The following is a 19,200-nucleotide window of genomic DNA, read 5'->3' as shown; positions in this document are numbered from 1 at the left end:
AACTGGGTGACTATAAAGATGCTCTACAGGTATCTCCGAAGGTGTTAGTTGAGTTAGTATGGATCGAGACTGGGATTTGTCACTCCGTGTGACGGAGAGGTATCTCGGGGCCCACTCAGTAATACAACATCACACACAAGCCTTGCAAGCAATGTGACTTAGTGTAAGTTGCGGGATCTTGTATTATAGAACGAGTAAAGAGACTTGCCGGTAAACGAGATTGAAATAGGTATACGGATACTGACGATCGAATCTCGGGCAAGTAACATACCGAAGGACAAAGGGAATGACATACGGGATTATATGAATCCTTGGCACTGAGGTTCAAACGATAAGATCTTCGTAGAATATGTAGGATCCAATATGGGCATCCAGGTCCCGCTATTGGATATTGACCGAGGAGTCTCTCGGGTCATGTCTACATAGTTCTCGAACCCGCAGGGTCTGCACACTTAAGGTTCGACGTTGTTTTATGCGTATTTGAGTTATATGGTTGGTTACAGAATGTTGTTCGGAGTCCCGGATGAGATCACGGACGTCACGAGGGTTTCCGGAATAGTCTGGAAACGAAGATTGATATATAGGATGACCTCATTTGATTACCGGAAGGTTTTCGGAGTTACCGGGAATGTACCGGGAATGACGAATGGGTTCCGGGAGTTCACCGGGGGGGGGGGGGGGAACCCACCCCGGGGAAGCCCATAGGCCTTGGGGGTGGCACACCAGCCCTTAGTGGGCTGGTGGGACAGCCCAAGAAGGCCCTATGCGCCATAGGAAGAAAATCAAAGAGAAAAGAAAAAAAGGAGGAGGTGGGAAAGGGAAGAAGGACTCCACCCACCAAACCAAGTTGGACTCGGTTTGGGGGGGGGGAGACTTTCCCCCCTTGGCTCGGCCGACCCCCTTGGGGCTCCTTGAGTCCCAAGGCAAGGCTCCCCCTCTTCCCCCTATATATACGGAGGTTTTAGGGCTGATTTGAGACGACTTTTCCACGGCAGCCCGACCACATACCTCCATGGTTTTTCCTCTAGATCGCGTTTCTGCGGAGCTCGGGTGGAGCCCTGCTGAGACAAGATCATCACCAACCTCCGGAGCGCCGTCACGCTGCCGGAGAACTCTTCTACCTCTCCGTCTCTCTTGCTGGATCAAGAAGGCCGAGATCATCGTCGAGCTGTACGTGTGCTGAACGCGGAGGTGCCGTCCGTTCGGCACTAGATCGTGGGACTGATCGCGGGACGGTTCGCGGGGCGGATCGTTCTCCTACCTCCAGAAAAAATCGTTTCGCAGCTCAAACCCGTGTTCTTGCTTCTCTTGCTGGGATTTTCGATCTCTTTGCTCAAATCACCATTCTCCGAACTATTTTGGGGAAATTACTCCTTGGTAAGTGACTCCTCCATTGGTCCAATTAGTTTTTGCTCTAGTGCCTTATACTCCACGTATTTTTGCTGCCTTGGTGACCATGTTCTTGAGCTTTGCATGCTGATTCTAGCTGGTCCCAAGTAGTTTTGATGCGTAATATGGTCTCTAGGCACTTATTGGAGTAGTTTCTACAAGTTTCGTTGAGCCTTATTCACTTTTCATTAGAATCACTAAAAATTTCAGAAATTTTCAGAGATAGAAAAAGGGAAAGATGAGGAGGTTCTTGAGAGGCTCTTCAAGTCGTGACCCCAAGGATGATGGGAGTGAGAAGAAGCCCAAGTATTTGGTCCCTCGAGTCACAGAAGTTCGAGCGTGCGAGTGGCCAAGCGATGTGTTCTTGCGCGCCGCTGAAATTTATGAGGACTTTTATCACTTGGTGGAGAACGCAGGCCTTATCGCCTTCGTTGAAGATAAGTAACCGCAATACATCCTCCTCACTAGTATCTTCATACAAAGCTTTAACTTCTATCCGAGGAAGAATCCTCCTATGGTTGAGCTTAAACTTTATGATATCCCCCAGCACATGTCACTCCAGGATTTTTGTAATGTTTGCAAATTACCTTACGTTGAGGATATTCATGAACCTCGTACACGGGACTTGGAAGCTTTCATCGGTGCAGTTGCTGTAGGAGAGGAGAGAGGAGTGTCTTGTGCTAGAGCTGCTAGCATACATTTTCCCGTGCTTCCGTACTTCTCACTATTTGTGGGAAAATGTTTGATTGGCCGTGGGAATGCTGGGTCACTTAGTTCCCCATATCTTGTGGTCTTGCGCGAAGCCGTTTATAACGATAAAACTTATAGCTTGGGCGCTATAGTAGCTCAACGGTTGAACTTGAACCGTTCTAAGGGTGTTGTCTATGGAGGTATCTACGCTACTCGTCTTGCTAGACACTTTGAGATACCTATTAGACTGGGGGAGGAAGAAGAGATTCTTTTTCCCGAGAGATATCTAGATTACGATAGCATGGTTCGCCATGACTTTCTTGATAGAGATATAAATAGAAGGATGATTTATAACCTGGTATTTAGTCAGGGTACTCGTGAGACTATTACTTTGCCTGCTCCTTCTTTGTTCAATCTTCATGCAGGCAGGTACACTATTATGCCCTCGGACATCTACGCATATTGGGGCTTGGCCCAACCACAGGTGCCCGTGCCCGAGCCGCCAGTCGAGTACCAGACGCCAGTTTATCAGTGGGAGCCAGAGGAGCTCACACAACAGTGGCATCCTCAGTCCACTCCGGAGTACCCCAGAGCTGGTTATTTCCCTCCTTGGGAGTTGACCAACTTAGGCCAAAAGCCTAAGCTTGGGGGAGTACGTGTTCTCACCGACTTTACATTCTTGCTTATGCTTTCACTTTGTTAGCCGGTGTTCACACTTTGCCACTGTATCATTCATGCTAGTTTATTTTCTTTTTCTTGTTTATTTTCGTGTGTCTATCTAGTTTGAGAAAAACCCAAAAATATTTTCTTTTTCTTGTTGGGAGTTTTCCCGTGTAGGTAGTTTTCTTTTTCTTTGGATCAAGGTAGAAGATATTGGCTACACTGTTTAGTGGCTCTTGCATGCATACCTGTTTAGCTTTCAAAGAGCCATATTACTTTGTCTTCTCCTTTGTGTTTGCCTGCAGATTCCAGCTTTAGTCCAATGCACGAGCACTCTTATTATTGTTCACATCGTTCGGTCGTGCAAGTGAAAGGCAATAATGACGATATATGATGAAGTGACTGAGCCTGGAAAAGCTGGTATGAACTCGATCTATTTTGTTTTTGTAAATATGACTAGCTCATCATGCCTGATTCAGCTTTGTTGTGAGAGAAACATGTTTGCAATGACAACTTAGAGATCATAGTTGCTTATGCCATGCTTACTTAGCTAGGAGCTTATAATGGTTTGTCTTGGTTGCCCACATGAATGTTGAGATGACTATGATGTAGTATGATAGGATGGTACCCTCCTTTGAATGTTTCAAGTGGCTTGACTTGGCGCATGTTCACGCATGTAGTTGAAACAAAATCAACATAGCCTCTATGTTCATGTTCATGGTGATTTATGTCCTACTCATGCTTGCACTCAATGTTAGTTACTCTCAATGCATTTTGATGACTGTTGTCGCTCTCTAGTTGGTCGCTTCCGAGTCTTTTGCTAGCCTTCACTTGTACTAAGCAGGAATACTGCTTGTGCATCCACCTCCATAAACCCAAAGTTGTGCCATATGAGTCCACCATACCTACCTATGTGCGGTATCTACCTGCCGTTCCAAGTAAATTTGCATGTGCCACTCTCTAAATCTTCAAGAAATAATCTGTTTTTCATGCCCGAACCGCTCATGTGGTGACAGGGGGCTATTGGCATCTTCCATGCTAGGCGTGTTATCCTCGATATGTGTTTATTCACTATCATTCACGAGAAAGGGGCCGGTAATTGGAATTCCCAGTTCCATACTCAAATCAAAAAGATAATTACAAACAAAACTCCCCTAGGATTGATGTTGGTTTGGACGGTACCCGAGGATTCGGCTAGCCGTGGAGTGTGATTGATTGGTGGTGGGGGAGTCAAAACTTTACTTTTCTGTTTGGGAACCGCCTATAGCATGTGTAGCGTGGAAGATGTTGAGAACTCTTAGTCATTGCGTTGACAATGAAAGCATGCCACCCAAAATTATTATCTCTGTTTTCAAAGCTTGAGCTCTGGCACCTCTGCAAATCAATGCTTCCCTCTGCGAAGGGCCTATCTATTTATGTTCCTATTGAGTCATCCTCCTCTTACAAAAGCACCAATTAGATAGCACCTCTGTCATTTTTATGCTTTGCTTTTAACTGTGTTGAGTATGACTACGACTGGATCTTGATTGCCATGAATTACAATGTTTAGTCAGCCCTTGGTCTTTTAAGGTGCTCTGCATTTATGTTTTGCAGTCTCAGAAAGAGCTAGCGAGATACCATCTATTCATACTGCTTCATGTTGTTTTGATTGAAGTGTTGACACTTGAGGCTTATTATTATTTGCTCGCTAGTTGATTATGCCATTGATATGAGTTTACCGTGAGACCTAGATGTCATTTGCTTATGTGGTTTGCTTGTGATGTTGCTGAAATTCTGGTTGTGAGTTAGACATGGTTGCAACAACAAGATCAAACAGAGTTCGTCAAAGTTTTTCTTTTGTCTCTCTCAGTTTGTCAATTGAGTTGCTTGAGGACAAGCAAGGCTTTAAGCTTGGGGGAGTTGATACGTCTCCGTCGTATCTACTTTTCCGAACTCTTTTGCCCTTGTTTTGGACTCTAATTTGCATGGTTTGAATGGAACTAACCCGGACTGACGCTGTTTTCAGCAGAATTGCCATGGTGTTGTTTTTGTGCAGAAATGAAAGTTCTCGAAACGTCCTGAAAATTTACGGAGATTTTTTCTGGAATAAAAGAAAAATACCTGCACAAAGTTCCACGTGAGGGGGCGTGCTAGTGGGCCACAAGCCCCTGGGCCGCAGCCACCCCCTATGTCCGCGCCATGAGGGCTTGTGGGGCCCACATGGCACCACCGCCCCCAATCTTAGTCCTATATCTTCCGTTTCGCTTGGAAGAAAATCAGAGAGAAGGTTTCATCACGTTTTGCGATACGGAGGCGCCGCCACATCCTGTTCTTCATCTGGAGGGCAGATCTGGAGTCCGTTTCAGGCTCCGGAGAGGGGAAATCGTCGCCATCGTCATCATCAACCTTTCCCCATTGACAATTCCATGATGCTCTTCATCGTTCGTGAGTAATCTCATCGTAGGCTTGCTGGACGGTGATGAGTTGGATGAGATCTATCATGTAAATGAGTTAGTTCTTGACGGGGATTGATCCCTAGTATCCACTATGTTCTAGATTGATGTTGCTACTACTTGGCTATGCTTAATGCTTGTCACTAGGGCTCGAGTGCCATGATTTCAGATCTGAACCTATTATGTTGTCGCCAATATATGTGTGTTTTAGATCCTATCTTGCAAGTTGTAGTCACCTACTATGTGTTATGACCCGGCAACCCCGGAGTGACAATAGCCGAAACCACTCCCGGAGATGACCATAGTATGAGGAGTTCATGTATTCACCACGTGTTAATGCGTTGGTCCGGTTCTTTATTAAGAGGAGAACCTTAATATCCTGTAGTTTCCATTAGGACCCCGCTACCATGGGAGGGATGGACAATAGATGTCATGCAAGTTCTTTTCCCTAAGCACGTATGACTACATACGGAATACATGCCTACATTAGATTGACGAACGGGAGCTAGTTACTTATCTCTCCGTGTTATAACTGTTACATGATGAATCACATCCGTCACACTGATCCATCACCGACCCATTGCCTACGAGTCTTTTACTACTGGTTCTCGCTACATTACTTTTCCTAGGCTTGTCCCTTGCTACAAGAGGGATTGGGCCACTTTGCTGGTGCTGTCACTTTGCTGCTGTCACTACTGCTGTTACTTGTTACATTGCTGCTGCTGCTACTACTCTTCCTTGCTACTCCGCTGTTACTTGTTGCAAGACTTTGTTGGCGTTAACATCCCGTCAACAAGGTTTTTCTTGGCACCATTGCTGGGGATTGTCAAAGCTTTTACTGGCGCCATTGATACAATTGTTAGGAATAGTCTGCCTTGTCACCAGATCGTTTCTGGCTCCATTGTTATCATACTACCTTGCTACTGATACTTTGCTTGCAGACACTAATCTTTCAGGTGTGGTTGAATCTGACACGTTCAGCTGCTAATACTTGAGAATATTCTTTCGCTTCCCGTCTTGGCGAATCAACAAATTTGGGTTTAATACTCTACCCTCGAAAACTGCTGCGATCCCATACGCTTGTGGGACATCAGTAGGCTTGTGTGCATGAGTGTAGGTATGAGCTACACCATGTATGTGAGTGTGTAGCATGTGTATTTGCACTAGTATGTGTAGGTGCATTTGTGTATGTGCAAGCTTCAGGATGGCTGTGTGTGTGTATTAGCTTGTGGTTGCACTAGAATAGTTATGCATGTGTAGTGATATGTGTGTAGTATACATGTGTAGGTTTGAGTGCAAGTGTATTGTGAGCTTGATGACATGTATGTGTGTGTGTAGGCACTAGGTTGTTTGTGTAGTACTAGTCACCATGGGTGTGGTGTGTCACCTCTAGGTGATTTGATGAGCTTGAGCACTAGTGGGTGCAAGAGTTGTGGGTGTGTGTGTGTGGGTTTACCCCCACACTTTTGTGATTCTTGTTGTGCTTATGCTATGTGTTCTATGTGGTGCTCCTCCTATGCATGTGCGCTTGTGTGGTGCAATCATCCAAGGAGTATGTAGGTGATGGAGTAGTTGTGCTTGGTGTATGTATGTGAGTGGTGTTGCTTGAGGATGTGTGTGTGTGGTGGTGTGCTAAGGCACATGAGCATGAGGTGTACCCCTCATGTGCACCATGTACATGTGAGCATGAGCTCCTCCGACATTTTGTCGATTGATGAACTACATATTCTCTCCGTTCAAGAATGAATTCGTCTTGCTTTATCTCGATGATATTCTGGTCTTTTCTGAAACTGAGGAAGAACATGAAGAACATCTCATATTGGTGCTTGATAAGCTGAGAGAGTACAAATTGTATGCCAAGTTTTCCAAGTGTGAGTTCTGGCTGAAAGAAGTCGTCTATCTTGGGCACATCATCTCTACCGAGGGCATCAAAGTTGATCCGTCGAAGGTGCAGGCCATTGTTGAATGGGAGCCTCCGCAGAATTTGAAGCAGCTTCGAAGCTTTCTCGGGCTTGCAAGCTACTGTAGAAGGTTCGTTGAGAACTTCTCCAAGATTGCGAAGCCTCTCTCAAGTCTTATTTAGAAAGGTGTCAAGTATGCTTGGTCTCCAGAGTGTCAGTTGGCCTTCGACACACTCAAAGAGAAGCTCACCTCTACTCCAGTCTTGGTTCCTCCGGATGATTCCAAGCCTTACCAAGTGTTCTGCGACGCCTCTCTTCAAGGTCTTGGTGCAGTTCTGATGCAAGAGAAGAAAGTGGTTGCTTATACCTCCAGGCAGTTGAAGCCAGCGGAGAAGAATTATCCTGTGCATGATCTCGAGCTAGCAGCTGTGGTACATGCTCTGATGACTTGGAGACACCTCTTGTTGGAACGAAAGGTTGAAGTGTTCACCGATCACAAGAGTCTCAAGTACATCTTCACTCAGCCTAACCTGAATCTCCGGCAAACTCGTTGGGTGGAAATGCTCCAAGATTTTAATCCGAGTGTTGAGTACACGCCAGGCAAAGCTAATGTCGTGGCAGATGCTCTGAGCAGGAAGGCTTACTGCAACAGTCTCATTCTGAAACCTCTCCAGCCTGACCTTTGTGAGTCTTTCAGAAAGCTCAACCTTCAGTTAGTACCTCAGGGATTTCTTGCAAATCTTCAGATCTCTCCTATCTTGGAAGATCAGGTCCGAGCAGCTCAGCTTCTTGATGTTATGGAGAAGAAAGTCAAGATTGGCGTGGCAAAGGGTCTTCCCAAATATAAGTGCTTCAGTGTTGATGCCAGAGACACGTTGTTCTTTGAGGATCGTCTTGTCGTTCCGAAAGGTGATCTCAGAAAGGTAATCATGGAAGAAGCTCATAACTCATTGCCCTCAATACATCCAAGAGGCTCCAAGATGTATCAGGACTTGAAACAGACCTTCTGGTGGACTCGCATGAAGCGTGAGATTGCTCAGTTCGTAAATAAATGTGATGTATGTTGAAGGGTGAAAGCAGAGCATCAACGTCCAGCAGGTGTTTTGCATCCCTTGCCCATTTCCGAGTGGAAGTTCGATCATATTGAGATGGATTTCGTCACTAGGTTTCCGAAGTCCAAGAAGGGTAATGATGCCATCTTCGTCGTCATCGACAAGTTGAGTAAAGTGGCTCATGTTCTTCCAGTCAAGGAATCCATTTCGACAGCTCAGCTTGCAGAGTTGTACACTTCCAGTATAGTGTCTTTGCACGGCATGCCTATGATGATGTCTTCGATCGCGGAAGTATCTTCACTTCCAAGTTCTGGGATTCTTTTCAATCCGCGATGGGCACGAAGATACGCTTCAGCACAGCTTTTCATCCTCACTCTAGTGGTCAAGTGGAGAGAGTCAATCAAGTTCTTGAGGATACACTGAGAGCATGGGTTATCTCTTTTGGCATGAAGTGGGAAGATTGCCTGCCTTTCGCTGAGTTCTCGTAAAACAACAGTTATCAAGCTAGTTCACGCAAAGCTCCGTTTGAGATTCTCTATGGCAGGAGGTGCCGTACCCCGCTCAACTGGTCCGAGACCGGCGAGCGTCAAATCTTGGGAATGACTTGATAGAAGAAGCTGAAGAGATGTGTCGGGTCATTCCGGATAATCTCAGAGCAGCTCAGTCCCGTCAGAAGAGCTATTATGATAGCAAGCATCATGACATGTCTTATGAGTTTGATGACTTCGTCTATCTCAAGGTGTCCCCTATGAAGGGTACACAACGCTTTGGCATCAAAGGCAAGCTTGCGCTTCATTTCGTTGGTCCTTTCAGAGTTGTTGGCAATAGAGGCGACCTTGCGTACCAGCTCGAGCTTCCGTCAAACTTTGCAAATGTGCATGACGTGTTCCATGTCTCTCAGCTCTAGAGATGCTTCAAGACTCCTGAGCGCACTGTCCATCTTCAAGACATCGACCTTCAATCCGACATATTCTATCGTGGGCATCCAGTTGTGGTTCTCGAGGCGACTGAGCGCAAGACCCGCAACAACACTGTCAAATTTCTCAAAGTGCAGTGGTCACACCAGTCCGATAAAGAGGCTACTTGGGAACGCGAGGATCACATCCTTCTGAATTTCCGGAGTTCTTTCAGTCTTAGATCTCGGGTCGAGATCTTTTTGTAGTGTGGGAGAGTTTGTAATGCCCCAAGAGTGTACCTTGCCATATTTGGAACCTTCTGTATGTGGGTCCACCTTGTCATTGCAATGGGAGCCCATGCATGTGTTATTTCATGTGTCACCTTGTCTTGCCTTCCCTTGCATGCATGCATCCATTCCATCCATCCTTGTCTTTGTGTTGTTGCCTTGTGATCATATGTATGTGGTGTGATATCACATGTGATGTGTGTTGTTAGGTGTTGCTATGTGAGATGATGTGGAGTAGTGTTGGTTGTAAGTAGTTAGCACTATGTGGATTCAACTAGGTTTTAAAACCTTCCCCCTCTCTTTTATACCAAGGTCAAGATTCTTTTGCTCCACCCCTGTTTCAAAAGTGTCCATGATTTAGTTTGTTTTGTGGTGGATGTGCATAGGTGTATTTGCTGTTTTGTAACTTAGTTTTAAAGGTGCAAATATTCACAAAACAGACCCAAGAAATTCTGTTTTGTAAATATTTAATTGCTCCAAATATTTCTTTTCTATTTTATTTAATTAGGTCATAATTTCTTATGACCAGGGGTATTTATTTTATTTTATTTTTGTTGCCATAGTTTTTCCCTAGGAGATTATTATTGCTGGTGTTGTTTTCAAAATGGAAAACCCCAGAGATTTATTTCCCTCTACCTAGCGCCAACTAGTGGGCCTCCTCCCACTAGCAGGCCCAGCTTTTGTGTTTCCCCAGTGAGCCCAAGCGTGCGCTCCTTCTTCTTCTTCTGACGCCGTTCCTCCCCCGTGTCTGCTTCCCGTCTGTGCATCAGAGTGAGAACGAGAGGCATGATGACCCGTCCCATCCGAGGCCCCATATAACCTTGGCGTCCGTGCCCCTGTCCCTAGGGTTCCGCGCTTCCCCATCTAGCGCCGCCACACCTCCCTCCATCTCCTCCTCCCCCCAGGTAAGAGAAATGTAGATCGGTAGCACAGAGAGAACAGGAGTGCTCCGCCGTCGTCCACCGTGCTTCCGTCATCTCCGACGCCGGCCACCATGTCCGGGAGCTCGGGGAGAGCCCCCGCGCTGCATTCCCGTCCTCGGTGAGGCTGGGGCGCGACCACACCGACGGGCAGCTCCACGTCAATGGCGTGTTCCCGGCGGCCTGTCCCCCCTGCTTCGGTTCTGCTTCCAGACGTCTTCAGGCTTCGTCAGATCGCCTTCATCCATCTTCAGGCGTCTCCTGCAACTGATCGGCCCCCTTCTTCTTCCCTAGGTGAGCCTAGCTCCTCCTCCCTCCCCCCTCGGTAGATAAACTAGGAGATCGAGGCCGGGCCTCTCTATTCAGAGAGGAGCACGAAGGTCAGGTGCTCTTGCTTGTGTAGATGATGTGTGGTGTGCTTGGTAGGTGCAGTAGCAGAGCAGGGGCTTCCCTCGCAGTAGTAGAGTAGATGTCCCCCCTCGCGCAGCAGGAGTGGTAGAGCCCACGCTCCGACGATCGTCTGTGTCGTCGGCTCGCTGTGCAGAGCAGAGCAAGGCGGGGCGTGGTAGGTTATCCTAGTAGGTTCCTCCTCTCTGTCAAGTCCCGTAGAGTAGCGCAATGGTTTGCAGCGTGGTGTCTCGTTCAGGCGATCGTGGGTTCGAGTCCCGCAGGCGCCACACCCTTTTTAATTCTTGTTTTGGCACAGTAGCGCAGTAGGATGACTTACCCTGCTTGCTTCCCTATTCTGTCGAGCAGAGAAGTAGTAGCAGAGTGGCACTGGTTGATGTATCTATCCATAGGGGCTTGGGTTTGACCCCCCAAGCCCTTTATTTTTTCCTTTCCTTGCTTTTCTTTTGCTGTGTTCAATTGCTGCAATGTTGTGTTGCAGCTGCTTGAGAAGCAAGGTTGCTTGCCAGATTTTATTCCACCATGTAGCCTAGTCATGTTATTGCTAGTATGTGAAGTGTTGATGGTGTAGGCTTGTGTGCATGAGTGTAGGTATGAGCTACACCATGTATGTGAGTGTGTAGCATGTGTATTTGCACTAGCATGTGTAGGTGCATTTGTGTATGTGCAAGCTTCAGGATGGGTGTGTGTGTGTATTAGCTTGTGGTTGCACTAGACTAGTTATGCATGTGTAGTGATATGTGTGTAGTATACATGTGTAGGTTTGAGTGCAAGTGTATTGTGAGCTTGATGACATGTATGTGTGTGTGTAGGCACTAGGTTGTTTGTGTAGTACTAGTCACCATGGGTGTGGTGTGTCACCTCTAGGTGATTTGATGAGCTTGAGCACTAGTGGGTGCAAGAGTTGTGGCTGTGTGTGTGTGTGGGTTTTCCCCCACACATTTGTGATTCTTGTTGTGCTTATGCTATGTGTTCTATGTGGTGCTCCTCCTATGCATGTGTGCTTGTGTGGTGCAATCACCCAAGGAGTGTGTAGGTGATGGAGTAGTTGTGCTTGGTGTATGTATGTGAGTGGTGTTTCTTGAGGATGTGTGTGTGTGGTGGTGTGCTAAGGCACATGAGCATGAGGTCTACCCCTCATGTGCACCATGTATATGTGAGAGTGTGCAAGTGCTTGTGTAGGTGGTGTTCTAGTGGAAGCACATGTGATGATGCACTATTCATCTCTATGTGATTCCATGCTCATTTTACTTCTTAGTTTGTGCCCATTTATTCTATGCAAGTGCCTATGTATTATATATGCTTTTGGGGTAGAATCATTCCAGGAATCCAATGGTGGGTTCATATTCCTCTTTGGAACACTTTTTGGGAATGTCATATTTCTGTTTTTGTTCAATGTTTAGTGCTTGGTTCCTTCCATGTGATGTGATGAGCCCGAGAGGTTTGTTCCTTGTGGGGGCATTAGAGGGTGACCCCCTCTATAGCATGTTGGTTTTGTTTCATTCTTAGGAGTTCATATGTGCAAGTTGTGCCTAGTCAAAGTAGGCATGTGGCTGTAAATTCCAGTTTAGTGAAAATCTGTGATTTTCACTAAGTTTGAGAACATGCTCATATTTTCTTCTCCTGTTGTTGTGCTTGTAGAAGTCCATGTGTTGGGAATCAGCCTTTGCTATCAAATGAAAAGTTGTAGCTTTTGTGTTTGTCTAGCTCTCTGTCAAGTTTCATTCCATTTGGAGTTCTGTAGATATTGTTTTGGGTGCTGTCAAAATGCTTCAGAGCATAAACAGCTAGTGAGAATCTGGAATTTTCACTAAGTGCTTGAAAACTGATATTTTTGTCCAAGTTACCAGCTGTGTAACTTTCTGTGTGTAACTCCTTTGTATTAGATTTTTGCTCATGCTTGTAGTACTCTTGGATATCTTCTGCCACATATCTTATTTGGCATATTTGGGTGGCTATAGGTGCTTTGCATGTAGCTCTCAAACTGCTATGATGCTGTTTATTGCAGATTGTGTAGTGTTGATGTTTTGATGCTTGTGAGTGCATATATGATGGTGTGGTGATATTCCTTGCACCACCCCATCCATACTTGATTGTTTTGTGATAGGGCAACCTGGGAATACCAGAAGTATGCCATTGGAGTGTGTGGTGATGGATTTGATACGTAGGACTCTATTTCTTGTTTCGTTGTTTCCGTTGATCCGTAGCTCCGTTCGTAACGTTCTTTATATGTTTTTTTGCTTCGTTTTCGCGTGACGCATCTGTTCATGTCATCCTCATGCATGTCAAGATAACTTAGGGTGCAGTTCTGTCCAGTAGCTTGCATATTCTTCTCATGCATGTGCAAGTGAGTAGAATAGAGATGCATGTTCATCTTCATCTCATGCATCATGTGCTTGTTGCATCTTGTTGTGCTGTTGTTCATTGGATGTTATTTTTATGTTGGATAGCACCGGGATCGGAGAACGAGTACGTGGATCCGGGAGAGTACGTGCAGGACGAACAAGAGCAGTTCCAAGCTGAGGACATCACATGCAAGATGATATGACCTTGATTCCATCTCTAGACTTGTTATGCTAGATTCACGTTTCTTCGTCATATGCTCGCTGCCTACCACTGAAATAATTGCCTCCTGATATTGCCATGAAAACCAAACACTTATCCCTTCCTAGCAAATCTTGAATGGCTAAGTAGGCTTGCTCAGCTACTAATGTTAGCGTTGCTAGTTGCAGGTGCAATTGTCTCATGTGACAACATGAGTTTGATATCATTATGTTAAATATGTTATTTTAATTAATGCACCTATGTACTTGATAAATAACGGAAGGCCTAGCCTTTTGCCGGGTGTTTTGGTCCGTTATTGCCGCCATAGTTTCCGGCTACCGGTGTTTGATTCCATAACTGATCGCTCCTAACACGTTCGAGGTTGTTATGGGGACCCCCTTGATAAATCGCGTAGTGTTAAGACTTGTCCGTTAGGACCCAACCTTGGCGTTAATTTGCTAATCACTTAATAATAATTTGCACAGGGAATGACCTCCTCGAGGAATTTAATCAACAACCCGGGCCTGTGCTCCTCATGAGTGTTGGTCCAAACTAGAGCACTATGCAGGGTCAACTCAGGGCAACTTGAGAGATTTCTATCAGAACACTATACGCATCGCTCATCCGTCGTGTCCTGAGACTGAGATACGCGACTCTTATCGAGGTCGTCGACACGACGGGAGGTCCTGCTAGTCTTGTCTTACCTTAGCGATATATCTTGCGTATAGGAATCCCGGTGAAGCTTTGGTTCTCCCCAGAGTTGACGTTTTCCGCTAAGGAATCCAACGAGATCACGAGATTCGTGATAGAGGATTACTTTGTGGCTTGTGACCGTTTGTGATTGTAGCGACCCGACTCAAGACGAGTCAAGCCTCTGTGTTTCTGTGCCATCCCTGGATCAGTATGCTGGCACACACAGTACATCAATGTATATATCAAAGTGCAATCACATGTAAATAGCGTAAAACTGATATATACCTTAAAATCTTTCAGCGGAAGCAGTCAAGGGAGTGGAGTCCCAAACAACACCAACGGCAAGTTGAGTGTAGACCGTAACCCTGAATCGTACCCTTACTCGTCGAAGAAAAATATCTGCAACATAAGACGTTGCAGCCGTGTAGGTCAGCATATTGAATATGCCGGCAAGTCACATAAGAGAGGGGTGAAAAGTAATCATCTATACTATATGCATATATGGCAGGTGGGGCTATAAGTTTTTAGCGATAAGCAAGTTTTCTCCTACATCAAGAGAGGGCTAAAAGCAAAATATTACTACAAAGGTTGGTTGTTAACGAGATGGTTCCGCCAACCAGTTCTCGTACCCGAGTTGTCAATAATTACCCTCATCAAATATATATAATGGTGTTGACAAATCCAGATAACTTCAGTTCTTTGGATCAAGTTGTCCACGACCGTGGACACGGCTAATCGATTAGGTTTGAGTACTCTGCAGAGTTTTGCACACGTTCCCCACAAGATTTGATCGCCTCCGTGTATGTCCTCGCACTTCAGGGTGTTTGAAGACCGGATGATCAAAACATGGTCTTTCAACAGGTCCCTCTGAATCCCTGTCGGTGCCCATCCAATCCTACCGTTCTTCTACATCTGCTAGCACCGCCTGTCCAGAGTCGCCGCGTTTTCCAACCAAGCCAGAGCCCATAATGACTTGTGGCTGTGCAGGTAAGCCTTGAGTCTTGAAGTCTCCATCCGTCCCTTTGAGCCTGGGTGAAGCTTTCCGCAGGATGACATGGCCTCTCCAGCATCCCGGGCATCCACTGGGTTTTCCAGGGAGCCGATCAACCGTCCTTCACCCAGTGTTGCATTGCGTCCGAGGTCTTGAAAATCTTGTCTTAGTCCGGTCTTGGTTATTATATCAACCTCGCATCACTCGTGGAATATTCTCAACCGATAACCCGTCTACTAGAGCATAGCATATATAACATTGTCGTCCCGGGGCCAAGTATCGGGGTGTTGGTGTTCCTACCACATGATACTACACCTATGACTAAAGTTTCCAAGTACCTAGGCAGCATGCAAATAGGGCAAAGAAGGTGATCTACTATGCATTGAAAACATAGGTAAAATAACATGATCAAAGATGACTTGCCTTGATGATAGTTGTCCTGCTCGAGCGTCTCTAAGTAACACGCTTCGCACTCCGGATGATCTACCGATACAAACACAAAGCACACCATAAGCAATTCAATCATGCCACAAGTAAAAATAACATCACATGCAATGATTTGCAAAAGACTACGCAAAAGAATTTATCGCGCGCCGGTAAGGAAGAAACTTGTTTTTGTTGAAAAAACCAGTAAAAATACTTTAAAAATTCTGAAAATTCTACCACAGTAATATTTTATCACTAGAAAACAGTAGCAAAAAGAATCAACTCAATATCATTTTTCAAACTCCTGGAATAGGCAAAACAATGTTTAAACTAAATCTGCTCTAACTTATATTTAAAAATTTCAAACACAGACAAATTATATATTTTTTAAAAACTACAGGAAATTTTTGAGCTACTGGAAAAAGAATTAATGTCATTGGACGTAGGGATAAAAAGTTGTGGCCAAAACAAGATTGAAAGTTTCTGTTTTCGAAATCTGGACAGAAGATTACTAAACTGCTAGTGCTAATGAGAGGTTACACGTGGCAAGATGCTATTGGTTGTAGTGGCTGTTTGTTGAGTGGCTTCGAGCAAACGGCCTAAGGCTAGCAAAGTCACCGGTTAATGCATAAGTGGCTAAAAGAACCTAATGGTTTTCTGGAATAAACCGAAGGGGTACTAGTGTTCTAATCCTAGCCATTGCATGGGATTGCATGGGATCTAATGGCTAGGAGGGGTTGCATGCAAATAGAGAGAGAGGGAGTTAGCTACCTGTTGCAGAAGCTTGCACCGGCGAGGAACGTCGCTGCCGGCGAGGGAGGAGCTCCGGGGCGGGGTTGGAGGCTTCGGGGAGGCGGCGGCGGGGTTCCTCCTCCGTGGGGGAGGCGGCGGTGGAGAGAGAGAGCTCGGGGGAGGCTCTTCCAGGCGAGGCTGAGGGTGGCGCAGCCTCGGGCTGCTGCTGCTCCGACGAGGCTCGTGGCGGCGGCGGCTCGTGGAGGCGGCGGCTAGGGTTGGGGAAGGGGCGGCTCGAGGGTGAGGGTATATATAGGCTGGGTGGAGGTGGCAGCTATGGAAGGGGAGGGAGAGCTTTGGGAAGGAGATCACGGGAGAGGGGTAGGTCTCAGTCTGTGTGGAGAAAGGAAAGTGAGGGAGGAGAAAGAAGGAAGGAGGAGAGTGCACGGGAGGGAAAGAAATCAAGGGAGAAGAAAGGAAGCTGGGAGGAAGCTTCGGTTCCTGGGAAAAAAAAGAAAGAGAGGGAGAGCTCGCGTGGGGGAGAGAAGGGAGAGAGAATTAAGGAAGGAGAGAGAGGAGAGAAATACGTGGGGGAGAGAGAGAAGATGGAGGCGGTGGTTGCATGCATGGCTGTAGGCTTGCATGCGCTGGTGCGTGCATGTGGGCAAGGGTGCCCTTGGTGGCGGCTGGGCTGAGCCACTTGGCTCGGCCTGGCAGGTTTTTTTTTTTTTTTGAAAAACAAACTAACAGCAGCAAAAAAAACAGTAAAATATATTTTCCTAGCTAACAAAATACTAGAAAAAAAAGTAGGTACTAATATACATATATGCACTAGAATACTTAGGAAAAAAACAAAGCCGAAATATATACACTAATATATATATAATATATATAGGAACCCTAGTTCCACCTAATGCAACTTTTAAAAATAGTTTTATGCAATAGGTCACACAACGCGATTGAAAAAAACTCAACTAAAATAATTCGGAGTTTAGAAAAATTTGCAAAAAACCAAAATGGTGACTTTAACTCACAGGGGAGAAGTCATATTATCTCCACTCCGATAAATTGCCCGCAGTCACATAATGATAATTTTTTTCAGAAGAACACAATGATGCATAAAATATGAGATGCATATGAATGATCTATTAACATCCGAATTTAAGAAAATTGGGATGTTACAGTGATGGACTAGTTGGAGCACCCCTACAGGGTTTAATCTTTCGGAAAGCCGTGCCCGCGGTTATGTGGCAACTTGGAATATTTGTTAACATCTGGTTATAGATAACTTGAACCTTATCTAATAAAATTGCCAACTGTGTGTGTAACCGTGACTGTCCCCTTCGAAGACCTCTCTTCGATCGGGAACACGGTGGGGGTTATGATTGACGTAAGTAGGTGATCAGGATCACTTAGTGATCAGCTAGTCATCGACCGCTAGTATAGACCACCTTGATTACATGTTCTACGTAAGTTAGCCACCACAAATGCTTACGATGCTGCAACCTTAAACACTAAACCTTCCTTACCTAATAACTTGACTAGTTCTGGCACCGAGGTCATAGTTTGCTGAGTCCCTGTGGCTCATAGATTACTTCAACACACCAACAGGTACAGGTACCCCCGACACAGATGATCCCGACGGCACACAGCTGGCGTGGCAGTACGATGAGGAGAACGGCCGCCTGTACATGAACTATCCAGAAGACTGAGGCGGGGTCGTGATCATGGGCACGCATGCAGGGTAGCATAGCCATTTCTCATGTTTTGTAGTCCGTAGCGGAACTACCTTGTTTAAATGCGTGATGTAACTCTGATATTATATATGAGATGGCAGTTGAATCCCTAATTGTCATTCTATTATTATGTATGTGCTATGTTACCGTGCTTGCAAGACGCTTAGATGCGCTTCTTTCCTCTTTGGGGCCTCGTCCCCCTAAACCGGAAAGGACCGCATTTTAGTCGTTACAGTCTGGGTCATGTCTGCATAGTTCTCAAACCCGCAGGGTCTGCACACTTAAGGTTCAGTGACGTTTCGATATAGTTGAATTATGTACGTTCGATACCGAAGGTTGTTTGGAGTCCCAGATGAGATCCCGGATGTCACGAGGAGTTCCAGAATGGTCCGAGGATGAAGATTGATATATAGGAAAGAGGTATACGGGTTCCAAAAAGGTTTCGGGCACTATCGGTAAAGTACCGGGAGTGACGAATGGGTTCTGGGGTTCACCGGTAGGGGCAACCCACCCCGGCGGGGCACATATGTGACAGCCCCAATGCCATTCTTCCCCCTTTTGTTATCCTTTCCATGTTTGGCAACCTTGATGTGGTATTATATGTGGTGTGAGCCCATCATTGTGTCTCCATTCCATGTACATTAGACATCATGCATGGCATCATCCTTTGTCTTGTCTTGTTGTTTGTGTTGCACCTGTGGTTGTTGAAAGTGAAGTGCCTTGTGAGTGTGGCTTTGTGTTGATTGTGTGATGAGAGTGGGTGCAACAAGAGCCACTTCAAAAACCCTTGTTGCATCATGACCATAAAACCCTTCCCTCTCTTTTCAATTTATCGTGTCTGTTTTAAAGTTTCTTTTGGCCCATTAAAAATGTTCAACATATTTGAAAATACTTTTAATTATTTGTGGGTGGCAACACTCACCTATTTGAATTTATTCTACCTTTGTTTTCATTTTAAAACAGGGCCAATTTCTAATAAACCAATTTATTTTCTTTTACCCTAAAATGTCCCACCTATTTTTATAAATAGGAGGAACATTTTAGAAGCTTATTATTATTTCAGTTTTACTCTTTTCCTTGTTTTCCCCTCCCTGGCTTTTACTGCAAATTTGGTTTGTTTTTATTTTAAAAGCCAGCCTGTGTTTATTTTGAGAGGGAGTGAGAGAGAAGGATGGGCTCCTGGCCCATCTTCTTGCTCCTGGCGCCAGCCCACGCCCCTCTCCTTTCTTTGCTGACGCCGTCCCTTTCCCTCTCCGCATTCCGTCAGTTAGCAGAGCACGGGCGAGAGAGGCTGCCGCCGTGGCACATCACGGACGTTGAGGTCCATGTCCCGTCGTCCTATTTATTCCCACGGCAGCCTAGGGTTGCGAGCCATTCCCTCTTGCACCGTCATCTCCTCGTTCCCCCTCTTCTTCCCGTCTCTCTCAGGTAATATTCAGAGCG

Source organism: Hordeum vulgare, chromosome 7H, assembly GCF_904849725.1.
Source record: "Hordeum vulgare subsp. vulgare chromosome 7H, MorexV3_pseudomolecules_assembly, whole genome shotgun sequence".
In the NCBI taxonomy this organism is placed as follows: Eukaryota; Viridiplantae; Streptophyta; class Magnoliopsida; order Poales; family Poaceae; genus Hordeum; species Hordeum vulgare.
The sequence above is the reverse complement of the archived record's forward strand: the minus strand, read 5'-3'. Positions refer to the sequence as shown.